The 13503-nt window shown below is 49.1% G+C and overlaps 1 long non-coding RNA gene across 1 annotated transcript in view; it reads right to left on the bottom strand.

Annotated features, from left to right (window-relative positions):
* Positions 1 to 12454, bottom strand: part of LOC138769793 (uncharacterized) — a 59545-nt gene extending 47091 nt beyond the window's left edge. Inside the window, exon 1 of the long non-coding RNA XR_011359308.1 lies at positions 12381 to 12454. This is a non-coding gene — a long non-coding RNA (uncharacterized lncRNA). The remainder of the gene's footprint in view (positions 1 to 12380) is intronic.
* Positions 12455 to 13503: the final 1049 nt, after the last annotated feature.

Raw genomic sequence — 13503 nt, 5'->3', positions numbered from 1 at the left:
GGAAGGGGCAGAGGAATTTAGGGGAACAGAGGAGTCTGGCAGGAGCTTATTCCCATTTCCCCATTCAAAACGCACGCTCAGTTGGGTGTGAAAGTGCATGCGGGGTCTTGAAAGTTGGCTGTAGGATATTTGGCTGATAACACTCTGAAGTGTATGGCTGCTTTTGTCTCCCTTTAAGCTGGCCGTCCCACCCTGGAAAATCTTACAGCTCTACAAAATAATGATCCAATAGAAGAGATAATAAAGGAGCCTGTATTTCTAATCGACCTCTGCTCTGTATAATTCAGAATCAGAACAATAACCCCCACCATCCCATCTATCCGCCACATGGCGCCAGATCCCATATATCACACTGCTGAGCCCCATCATCTGCCCTCCGGGTGTGAAGACCATCACCAGGCCTGGAAACACGTTCCATTGTCTGACTTCCTGAGAGAACAACATCAGGCTGCGCTCGGCCGTGGAAGGAAATTCCAGAAGGGAAGAAGAAAATGGATAACAGTTATCAGCTGAGCCTTAAGAAGCAATAGAGGAAGAGGATGGGAAGATACAGAGGCGCTGTGTATACAGGAGAAGTGAATATGTCACCAACCGGCCATGGAGGAGGAGATGCTCCACCACATATAAACACCTGCACTATAATGGTGGCCGTCACTCTGGCTTGTAAATATACTGTCTAACCTATGGATATGCAGCTGCGGTGACACTACAAGTCTCAGCATACCCAGAAGAAACAGAATAGCAGATCCCTGGATGAAACCACAATCAGAATCAGGGTGCCCTCACACATCCTTCTTGTTTGGCGTTTTGTTTTATTTTTGTTTGTTTTTTTGCGTTATTTTGTGGAGCTTTTGACTTGTGTGAATTAAACTTTTTTAATTTGGGCGTTTTTTTCGGTCACGTTTTTTCCCGAATATGGACTGTTCAGGTCAAAATGTCAACCTGAATGTGCCCGCTCCAGAAGGAAGGGGTTAAATGAGACCCAACACACAGGTCGCAGTAAGGTTCACCGCTCGTTCCTTGCGGGTAAGAGCACGGGGAGGGGAGCTGTGGAGGGGCTTTTCGGTTGATCGTTAAATTGTCCAGGCAGCACATAGAACGTACCGGCGGCAGCCGCTCCTATTACTCTGGCCGACGGCAGCAGATCGTTGCTATCCGGATCATTGGTCTTTTAAAATTATGAGAGACAATAAAAGACAACGAACAGCCGACATCATGCAAGTCAGCTGATCGTTGCCTATTATTACACAAAGCAATTATCAGCCGTAATGGCCGCTAATTGGCCAAACATGGCCGCTAATCGCTTTGTGTAATAGAACCGTTAGTTTTTATTGCCATTTTTCCGAAAAAATAAGGCAATGTAAAGCCAGCCATGCTTTACACTGCAGCTGCCCCCGAGAACTGGAGGACACTGCACAATAGGATCACACAGGAGGGGGCGCTCCTCCGCATTTTAGGGCATCCTCTGAGGGTGCAGGTAGCTGCTCCTTTTACTGCACGGTCGTCGTATAACAGCGGGCTCCCAGCACTCAGATCAATGCTGGCAATCTGTCCGGGCCCTCCCTGTGTCATGTCATCCAGATGTGCATGATGTCATCTCCAGAGCTGCGGTCACCACACACTGTGCTGGAGTCAACCAAGGAGAATGGAGGCTCCGTGCAAGGAACAGCTCCGGCTGCTGGTGCTGATCCCAGTACATCAGGTCCCAGTGCTGAGAGCGGTTATAACAGTGCAAAGAACCAGATCCCACCCCAAAAAAACAGGGGTGAAGAGGGACCCCCATAGACTCATCCAAAACTGCACTGACAGCATCATCACAGGGTATGACCAGTGCTCATCAGATTTGTAAACTACTGCCACCTAGTGGACAAACAACTGGGAAAACATGACTGTGTAAGAGAAACGATGCTATGGGCATCCACCATTCTCCCCCCAGCCATGTTTATGGCGATATTTTATGATACGGTCACTTTCTTACTTATCTTTGTGCCGCCTGCCAGGAAGCGGCGCCTGTTATTACCGTATCCGATAGTTTTTATGTCTATTTCAGATTTGTGCCTGAACCTCGGCCAGGTTCTATAAAGAACACAGAAAAAAAAAAAAAAAGATCCCCAGATCGGCCGCCTTCGAGCCTTTTATGTGACATGAAAGACGTTTCCAGCTGTAAAAGTTTCCAGAAGTTGAAGGATTAAAAAGACAAAGTGATAGGCACGGCAGCGGCAGGTGGAAGCGGCAGCCAGATCAGGACAGCGCCCAGCCTGCCGCCTGCCGGGATCTGAGCGAGAATATGAAATCATCTGTTTACAGGGAGAAAGCGTCAAACGCCAAACTCTCCTACTACAAGTACTGACAACTCATTCTATGTTTCTTCTGCAACAACCACAACTCCCATCATGCCCACTCATCCAACCAAACTTCCAGTTCTTCTGTTGGGGAACCTTTGGCCCTCCATTTGCATTGGGAGAGGGTCTGGGGTTTTTCACCCCAGAAACAGCGCCACACTTGACTGGTATAGCAGCTCGGTCTCATTTGATAGAATGGGGATGAAGTGCAATACCAGGAATAGCCTATGGGCAAAAGTGGTGCTGTTTTGCAGAAAAATAATTCTAATAAGGCTGGGTTCACACTGGGTTTTTGCAGTCCATTTTTTTCATCCGTTTTATGCAAAAAATGGATAAAAAACTGATGCATTTGTGTGCATCTGTTTTGACCTGTTTTCCCATCGACTTTCATAATAAGTAAAAGGATCAAATAACGGTTCAAAACGCATCCTTTTTTTTTGCGTACACAAAAACGTGTTCAACCACATTTTCGTGTGTGTTAAAAAACCAGGTGCATTTTGATCCGGTTTTTGAGCCTTTTATTTTTTATAATGGAAGTCAACGGAAAAAAGGATGCACACCAATACAAAAAAATGGATGAAAACATGGACTGCAAAAAACATTTTTGCAGTGCATTTAATGTATCCATTCTTAGGGCGGGTTCACACTACAGAATTTGCGCGGACAATGTCCGCGGAATTCCGTCAGCTGTCCGCCCGCACATCTGGGCGCCTTTCTGCCGGCCCCATAGACACCATTCTATGGGCCGGCGTATTCCGCTATACGCCGAAAGAAGTGTCATGTCACTTCTTTCAGCGGATCGCGGAATACACCGGCCCATAGAATGGTGTCTGGACCCGGCGGAAAAGCGCGTGCCCGTGCAGGCGGACAGCTGACGGAATTCCGCGCACATTGTCCGCGAGAATTCCATAGTGTGAAGCCGCCCATAGGCTATGTGCACACTGAGGAAAAGGCGAGGAATTCAGCTTGAAATTCCTCCCGTAAAATATGTACAGAGCAAAGTCCCATTGTGTTCAATGGGTTTTCTGCTCTGTTGTCCACACTGCAGAATTTCCAAGCAGAATTTTCAGCTGTAGATCTGCTAGAGGAACCCTATAGAAGTCAATGGGGGGCTTAAATTCTGCTTGAATTCTGCCTGAAAACTTTCTGCTTCAATTCCTCAGTGTGAACCCACCCTTAGGGCGGGTTCACACTACGGAATTCTCGTGGACAATGTCCGCGGAATTCCGTCAGCTGTCTGCCCGCACGGGCACGCGCTTTTCCGCCGGCTCCATAGACACCATTCTATGGGCGGGCGTATTCCGCGATACGCTAAAAGTGACATGACACTTCTTTCAGCGTATAGCGGAATACGCCGCCCCATAGAATGGTGTCTATGGGGCCGTCAGGAAAGGCGCCCAGATGTGCGGGCGGACAGCTGACGGAATTCCGCCCTTAAGGGTATATGCACACTGAGCAATTCTCGAGGAATTGAAGCAGAAAGTTTTCAGGCAGAATTCAAGCAGAATTTAAGCCCCCCATTGACTTCTATAGGATTCCTCTAGCAGATCTACAGCAGAAAATTCTGCAGTGTGAACAACAGAGCAGAAAACCCATTGAACACAATGGGACTTTGCTCTGTACATATTTTACAGGAGGAATTTCAAGCTGAATTTCAAGCTGAATTCCTCGCCTTTTCCTCAGTGTGCACATACCCTTAAATGGTTACCTTTAACGTCCACAAAATGTGGACAACGTTTTTCTTTGTAATGGAAGTCAATGGAAAAATTGATCCAAATAGATGCACACAATTGCATGTTTTTTTATCCATTTATTTTTTTTCATTAAAATAAAAATTATCATAAAAAATTTGTAAGAAAATCCCCAAACCCCCCTAGCATACTAAAATCTAATGTCAGCCGGCCGCCATGGCAGGAATCTGGCCGGATGCTGCGCTGCATTTCATGACTGCGGAGATAAGATAAGGGCGGCGGGCGGTGATATCTGCGTTTGTATTGTGATTATCAATGGCTGCAATGAGTCAGGTAAACTGGGGCGACTGATAAGCGGAAGCTCCAGCCAAGACATAGGACAATGATACCAATGATATTGGTAGAATAGTCAGCGAGGAGCTGTCCATGCTGATCAGTGCAAACATCGTCCATACACTGTCCACAGGGCCAGTCACCAGTAATATGTTATACCTACACACCTGTAATAACATGGTACACGTCTCCCTTTGTTCTTCTCTTATGCTGTAACAACTGCGTGTCAGTCCTCACTGCAGCCCTGACATTCTATTCATGAACCAGGCAGATCAGGCTGAACAGTGATAGAGGTGACCTGAGGTCTGGGCTGAGGAATGCTGGGAGATAATACTACGAATAGAAACAGTGACAGTGTCGCACCTGTAGCCGCCCTCTGCGGGGGCATAGTTAGGGGGAGGTAATGGGGGGTGACTGCTGGGGGGGGGGGGCGCCAAATAGCCCCTTTAACCTGGTCAGGGTATTTGGATCAAGGATATGACTTGCCTCAGGTGATAGAAAGCCGCCCTATGACCGCCCCGCCGGTGTACGGTACAGAATAAACCTCTCCAGATACATCAGGAAATGACAAATTTGCCAAGAATGTAAAGTGCTCAGAATGTAAAGAAGCTCTCTACAGGGCGTTACTGCCTGACTGTCTGTTTCCTCCAGGACCGCCAAAACTTCCTGTTCTCTAACGTATAGGCGGTTAAAGGGACATGAAAGTAATATACAGAAGAAGCTTCAAATATCATGTAAGCTAAGCCTATACAGGGGGCGGGGCTGTGACTACCTCTCGGACATGATATACAGGCTGGTTGTCGGCACTAAGAGATCAATAGCTGTTCCTGTAGTATTAGATGTGTGGGTCATATGTCTGATCACAATGTCATTATATTACTATATTAGTGATGTCATACAGGGGGCGGGGCTGTGACTACCTCTCAGACATGATATACAGGCTGGTAGTCAGCAGTAATAGATGAATAGCTGTTCCTGTAGTATAAGGTGTGTGGATCTCATGTCTGCTCACAATGTCAGGGGGGCTATGTCTGTCAGCAATGGGGTTGCTAGGCAACTGGGCTGCTCCCTCCTGCAGAGTAGTTGGCGCGGTGGTTGTCGCTGCGTGGGGCTGCGCCATTTTTAAGTTAGGGAGCCACACTTTATCAGGAACCTTGACGTAGTGTTTGGGCTTATGCCTTATGATCAAATTGTAACTAACTCCAGATGTTAGTAGTAAATGTTGCTGAGAAGCAGATGGTCAGTCATAAGCATTGTGGACGCGCGGCCATGTCTGTTTTTTCTCTCCATTGAATAGATGAATAGCTGTTCCTGTATTATAAAGTGTGTGGATCTCGTGTGATCACAATGTCATTATATTACTATATCAGTGATGTCATACAGGGGGCGGGGCTGTGACTACCTCTCAGACATGATATAGGAGCTGGTTGTCGGCAGTAATAGATGAATAGCTGTTTCTGTAATATAAGGTGGTGGGTCTCATGTCTGATAATAATGTCATTATTTTACTATTATATAAGTGATGTCATACAGGGGGCGGAGCTGTGACTACCTCTGAGGCACACTCTACAATCAGGTGACTGGGGGCTTCTAGGAAAGACAGACTACTTTACCCTATGAAACTCTGCGTAGATATAGGGGCAGTGAGGTGTGAAATGTACGCCAATACTTCCTGAGGCGTAAAATGGAAAGTCCTGTAAGTGTTTTCACCGTTGTGAAGTTTCACGCCGGATCTGAGAACCTGACTGGTTTCGTTTTCTTAGCTGCAGCTCATAGACCTCTACACATTAGAATCTGTTTCCTGATTAACAAGACAGGAAAGATGGAGAGATGTAACAGCGACGCGCAGGCAACGCTTTCTATGCGCTAGACGGTTCTGCTACCAATTCTTTATGTATTTTTCCAATGGTTTAAAAAAATGTACACTTAAAGGGAGACTCACTATTCAGTCCCCACCTTCCAGACTCCTGTTCTCTCCAGATTCCTCTATCTTCATCCAGGCTCCTCTTTTCCCCTCTCAAGACCCATCTGCCCTCCTCCAAACTCCTCTGTCCCCTATACCCTCCAGACTCTTCTGTCCCTTCCAGACTCTTCTGTCTCCTCCAAACTCCTCTGTCCCCTATACCCTCCAGACTCTTCTGTCCCTTCCAGACTTTTCTGTCCCCTCCAGCCTCCTCTATTCCCGCTCCAGAATCCTAAGTCCCCTCAAATCCTTTTAGACTTGTTGACTTTGTGGGGTTAGAGAGCCATTACACGGAGTGATAATCTGCAGAATCAGGCCAATTCGGCAGATTATCACTTCGTGTAATAAAGACTTGGAACATAACTGGTGTGATAACTGGTGCGGGGCGACATGTTTTGGGTAAAGAAAAAAATATATAAAGATTATACTTACCTGTACCGGCTCCCTGGTGTCCCGCTGCCTTGTTCCTGTGTTCCCTAGGGACTTTCGCCTTGGGGACTGTCGTAGCCAGTGATTGGCTATGCAACCTGTCACTTCAGAGACAGGATCAGAAGTCAACAAGGCGGCTGTGGTGAGCAGGGACCACAGGAACAAAGCCGGAGGACACCGGGAGAGCCTGGACAAGTAAGTACATCTCTTTTTTAACTTGCATCTAGTATCTAACTTGCTGATAGTCCCCTATAGTGCTGTGGATGAAGGAATGTCTCTTAGCTTCCTCCTCGGCACTGTTCCCATCCTTATGCTGATCTTGACCGGATGCCTTATCCTCCTGTATTGATTCACTGGGATAAAAGCCACGACTAAGGACCTTTCAGTCCGAAACGCGTCGGCCATTTTATGATAAATGTGAATTCAAGTTTTGGATTTTATGAAAGCTGACGAGCATTATGGGGTTTATCCATTAGAATATGAAGTAAATAGTCCGCAATAACAATCCATTGATGACCTACGCAGCCCGAGAGCATGATTGGTTGAATATGAGCTCTATTTTTGTCTGCAATGGCGGCACACGTGAGCCCATAGAAGTCTATGGGAGCATCCGGAATTCTGGATTTCCAGGTTCCGTGTTGCTAGGAGACATCTTGAGCTTCCATTTGGTGGCTCTTCTTTATCTTTCCAGACCAGGAAATATTGCAGGCACTGCTGATGGTTTACGGACCATATTTACGGCCTGTTGTCAGGAAATACCAAAGACTATGGATCTGCAATTCCTGACAGAACATGGTGGTGTGCACGAGGCCTTAGCCCGGACCATCACATCAGCTTCTCCATCTCTATTGTTTGAGATGCATCAGAGCAATAAGAAATCTGATAGTATTTATACCCTGGGATAGGTTTACATACAGGTTTACATGATGGATCACAGATTATTGGGATCAGTCACCGGATCACAGCCAATGATCAGAAATGTCAGCCCCCACCCAATGGTAGGAGAATGCGGGGGAGGGGGTGATGGCTGATTCTGCTGATTACGTAACGTATATAATGCTGAGGGCCGGTGCTATCTCAGCAGTGCACACACATGACACAGTGCCTGCAGGCTGACCAGGGAGGGAGGGAAGATACCGAACACAGAGAGAATATGGCTGCCATACATGTAACCCCTACATGTGACCCTCGCCCTGCACCGGGCATGGTGGGCACCTGCATCAGCATCATCTCAGGTATACTGAGAGTTGTAGTGCAGCCAAGTGCATTTCTATAGAAGGGAAATCCCTGCAGAAGATTCTACTTGCTGGTAGAGATAGGAGAGCTGTCAGACAGCGCTGCCAGGCAGAGAGCTGCAGGCCGGGAGTAGCTGCCAGAGTGGAGAATGTGCAGCCTGGGGCCCGCCTCACGCTGGCTTCTCTGCACCTCTCACCGTTTAGGTTTCATGTTTTTCCATGTTTGTTTGTATACGTAGCAATCTGTTTCCTTTATAATGTAAGTCAATGGGAGATGGATACTACGACATGTCTGGGTCACAGTGTGGTCGCCGACTATAAACTATTATCATCCTCATTCTCCCTCCTCAGGGGTCCCTCACATCACTCTGTGGTCCTCGCACCTACACACAGAAACCCCCCCCCCCCCATATCTTCTGTATATTGGTGGATCAGTAATAGGTTCCTGGACATCATCCGGACATTATAATATACTGATACTCATACTGATCAACACCCCCCACATGAGAACGGCCAGGCCCGGGGTCACAGGCAGGATACAGGATGGGCGGAGGGAACATCATCATCATCATTATTGCTGGTATTAATATTATTATTCATTATACACTGGATATACTGCATATACTCCACCATTGTATATACACTGGGCTCACTGAACACTGCCTACACGTCCTATTCTCATTATATACCATATCCTAGATACAGAGAATACAACGCATATCCTCAATACACTGGATACACTACATATAGTGAACACACTGGATACACTGTATATACTGTACATATTGAATACACTGCATATACTGTATATACTGGATACACTGCATATAGTGAACACACTGGATACACTGTATATACTGGATACACTGCATATACTGGATACACTGCATATACTGGATACATTGTATATACTGAATACACTGCATATACTGGATACACTGCATACACTGGATACACTGTATATACTTGATACACTGCATATACTGGATACACTGGATACACTGTATATACTGAATACACTGCATATACTGGGTACACTGGATACACTGCAAACGCTGCATATTCAGAATATGCTGTATACACAGCATATCCTGAACACACTGCATACACTGGGTATACTGCATATCCTAAATACACTGGATACAATGCATATAAGGGATACACAGCATATACAGAACACACTGGATACCCTGCAAATACTGAATACATTGGGGGAGATTTATCAAACATGGTGTAAAGTAGAACTGGCTCAGTCGCCCCTAGCAACCAATCAGATTCCACCTTTCATCCCTCACAGATTCTTTAAAAAATGAACTAGCCCTACACTGCACACACTGGACAGACTAGCCATGCACTGCACACACCGGACAGACTAGCCCTACACTGCACACACTGGACAGACTAGCCCTGCACTGCACCCACCGGACAGACTAGCCCTACACTGCACACACTGGACAGACTAGCCCTGCACTGCACCCACCGGACAGACTAGCCCTGCACTGCACACACCGGACAGACTAGCCCTGCACTGCACACACCGGACAGACTAGCCCTGCACTGCACACACCGGACAGACTAGCCCTGCACACACTGGACAGACTAGCCCTGCACTGCACACACTGGACAGACTAGCCCTGCACTGCACACACTGGACAGACTAGCCCTGCACTGCACACACCGGACAGACTAGCCCTGCACTGCACACACCGGACAGACTAGCCCTGCACACACTGGACAGACTAGCCCTGCACTGCACACACTGGACAGACTAGCCCTGCACTGCACACACTGGACAGACTGGCCCTGCACTGCACACACCGGACAGACTAGCCCTGCACTGCACACACCGGACAGACTAGCCCTGCACTGCACACACCGGACAGACTAGCCCTGCACTGCACACACCGGACAGACTAGCCCTGCACACACTGGACAGACTAGCCCTGCACTGCACACACTGGACAGACTAGCCCTGCACTGCGCACACCGGACAGACTAGCCCTGCACTGCACACACTGGACAGACTAGCCCTGCACTGCACCCATCGGACAGACTAGCCATGCACCGCACACACTGGACAGACTAGCCCTGCACTGCACACACTGGACAGACTAGCCCTACACTGCACACACTGGACAGACTAGCCATGCACTGCACACACTGGACACACTAGCCCTGCACTGCACACACCGGACAGACTAGCCCTGCACTGCACACACCGGACAGACTAGCCCTGCCCTGCACACACTGGACAGACTAGCCCTGCACTGCGCACACCGGACAGACTAGCCCTGCACTGCACCCATCGGACAGACTAGCCCTGCACTGCACACACTGGACAGACTAGCCCTGCACTGCACACACTGGACAGACTAGCCCTACACTGCACACACTGGACAGACTAGCCATGCACTGCACACACTGGACAGACTAGCCATGCACTGCACACACTGGACAGACTAGCCCTGCACTGCACACACTGGACAGACTAGCCCTACACTGCACACACTGGACAGACTAGCCCTGCACTGCACACACTGGACAGACTAGCCCTGCACTGCACACACTGGACAGACTAGCCATGCACTGCACACACTGGACAGACTAGCCATGCACTGCACACACTGGACAAACTAGCCCTGCACTGCACACACTGGACAGACTAGCCCTGCACTACACACACTGGACAGACTAGCCCTGCACTGCACACACTGGACAGACTAGCCCTACACTGCACACACTGGACAGACTAGCCCTGCACTGCACCCACCGGACAGACTAGCCCTGCACTGCACACACCGGACAGACTAGCCCTGCACTGCACACACCGGACAGGCTAGCCCTGCACTGCACACACCGGACAGACTAGCCCTGCACTGCACACACCGGACAGACTAGCCCTGCACTGCACACACTGGACAGACTAGCCCTGCACTGCACACACTGGACAGACTAGCCCTGCACTGCACACACCGGACAGACTAGCCCTGCACTGCACACACTGGACAGACTAGCCCTGCACTGCACATACTGGACAGACTAGCCCTGCACTGCACCCACCGGACAGACTAGCCCTGCACTGCACACACCGGACAGACTAGCCATGCACTGCACACACCGGACAGACTAGCCATGCACTGCACCCACCGGACAGACTAGCCCTGCACTGCACACACTGGACAGACCCATACACATATATACAGTATATACACCCAGTACCCATACATATATACAGTATATACACCCAGTACCCATACACATATATACAGTATATACACCCAGTGCACATATACAGTATATACATCCAGTTCCCATACACAGTATATACACCCAGTACCCATACACATATATACAGTATATACACCCAGTACCCATACATATATATACAGTATATACACCCAGTACCCATACACATATATACAGTATATACACTCAGTACCCATACACATATATACAGTATATACACCCAGTACCCATACACATATATACAGTATATACACCCAGTACCCATACACATATATACACCCAGTACCCATACATATATACAGTATATACACCCAGTATCCATACACATATATACAGTATATACATCCAGTGCCCATACACAGTATATACACCCAGTACCCATACACATATATATATAGTATATACACCCAGTACCCATACACATATATACAGTATATACACCCAGTACCCATACACATATATACAGTATATACACCCAGTACCCATACACATATATACAGTATATACACCCAGTACCCATACACATATATACAGTATATACACCCAGTACCCATACACATATATACAGTATATACACCCAGTACCCATACACATATATACAGTATATACACCCAGTACTCATACACATATATACAGTATATACACCCAGTACCCATACACATATATACAGTATATACACCCAGTGCCCATACACAGTATATACACCCAGTACCCATACACATATATACAGTATATACACCCAGTACCCATACACATATATACAGTATATACACCCAGTGCCCATACACAGTATATACACCCAGTACCCATACATATATATACAGTATATACACCCAGTGCACATATACAGTATATACACCCAGTGCCCATACACACAGGCATCTCCTGCCATCCTGCGGGCCCATCTCCAGCCATCTGGCCGGGTCGGGGCCGTTACAGGTGGCATCATACCCCGGGCACGGAGGTCTGCAGCACTGCGCCCCCCGCACCGCCCGGCAGCCATGCCATCCTGCGGGCTCCGAGCACTGATGCCAGGCGCTACAGCTGCTGTCCTGGCACCGCCCGGCAGAACAATAGGTAGCGGGGAGCGGGCAGTGCCAGGCTCCAGCACCGGGTCCCCTGCACACAGCTCGGTACTCACCGCTCCCGGGTACTCGGTGCCTGCAGACTGGGCAGCCCAGAGGAGGGTACAGAACGCGGCGGCTCCGGGGGAGGAGACCGGAGGAGGAGGAGGAGGAGGGGGGCGATCAGACTGACAGCATGGCCGGGGAGAGGAGGGGGTACCGGGGAGGGGGGCACAGATATCACAGGAGGAGGGGGGCACAGATATCACTGGATGAGGGGGGCACAGATATCACTGGAGGAGGGGGGCACAGATATCACTGGAGGAGGGGGGCACAGATATCACTGGAGGAGGGGGGGCACAGATATCACTGGAGGAGGGGGCACAGATATCACTGGAGAGAAGGGGCACATATATCACTGGAGAGAGGGGGGCACAGATATCACTGGATGAGGGGGGCACAGATATCACTGGAGGAGAGGGGCACAGATATCACTGGAGAGAGGGGGCACAGATATCACTGGAGGAGGGGGGCACAGATATCACTGGAGGAGGGGGCACAGATATCACTGGATGAGGGGGCACAGATATCACTGGAGGCGGGGGGCACAGATATCTCTGGAGAGAAGGGGGCACAGATATCACTGGATGAGGGGGGCACAGATATCACTGGAGGAGAGGGGCACAGATATCACTGGAGAGAGGGGGCACAGATATCACTGGAGGAGGGGGGCACAGATATCACTGGAGGAGGGGGGCACAGATATCACTGGAGGAGGGGGCACAGACATCACTGGATGAGGGGGCACAGATATCACGGGGGGGCACAGATATCACTGCAGGACGGGGGCACAGACATCACTGGATGAGGGGGCACAGATATCACGGGGGGGCACAGATATCACTGCAGGACGGGGGCACAGATATCACTGGAGGAGGGGGCACAGACATCACTGGAGGAGGGGGGCACAGATATTACTGGGGGAAGGGGCAGAGATATCACTGGAGGAGGGGGGCACAGACATCACTGGAGGAGGGGGGCATAGATATTACTGGGGGAAGGGGCACAGATATCACTGGAGGAGGGGGTACAGATATCACTGGAGAGGGGGGCACAGATATCACAGGAGAGAGGAGGGCACAGATATCACTGGATGAGGGGGCACAGATATCACTGGATGAGGGGGCACAGATATCACTG

The sequence above is a fragment of the Dendropsophus ebraccatus genome, chromosome 12, assembly GCF_027789765.1.
Source record: "Dendropsophus ebraccatus isolate aDenEbr1 chromosome 12, aDenEbr1.pat, whole genome shotgun sequence".
In the NCBI taxonomy this organism is placed as follows: domain Eukaryota; kingdom Metazoa; phylum Chordata; class Amphibia; order Anura; family Hylidae; genus Dendropsophus; species Dendropsophus ebraccatus.
This window is presented reverse-complemented; position numbering and strand designations above follow the sequence as displayed.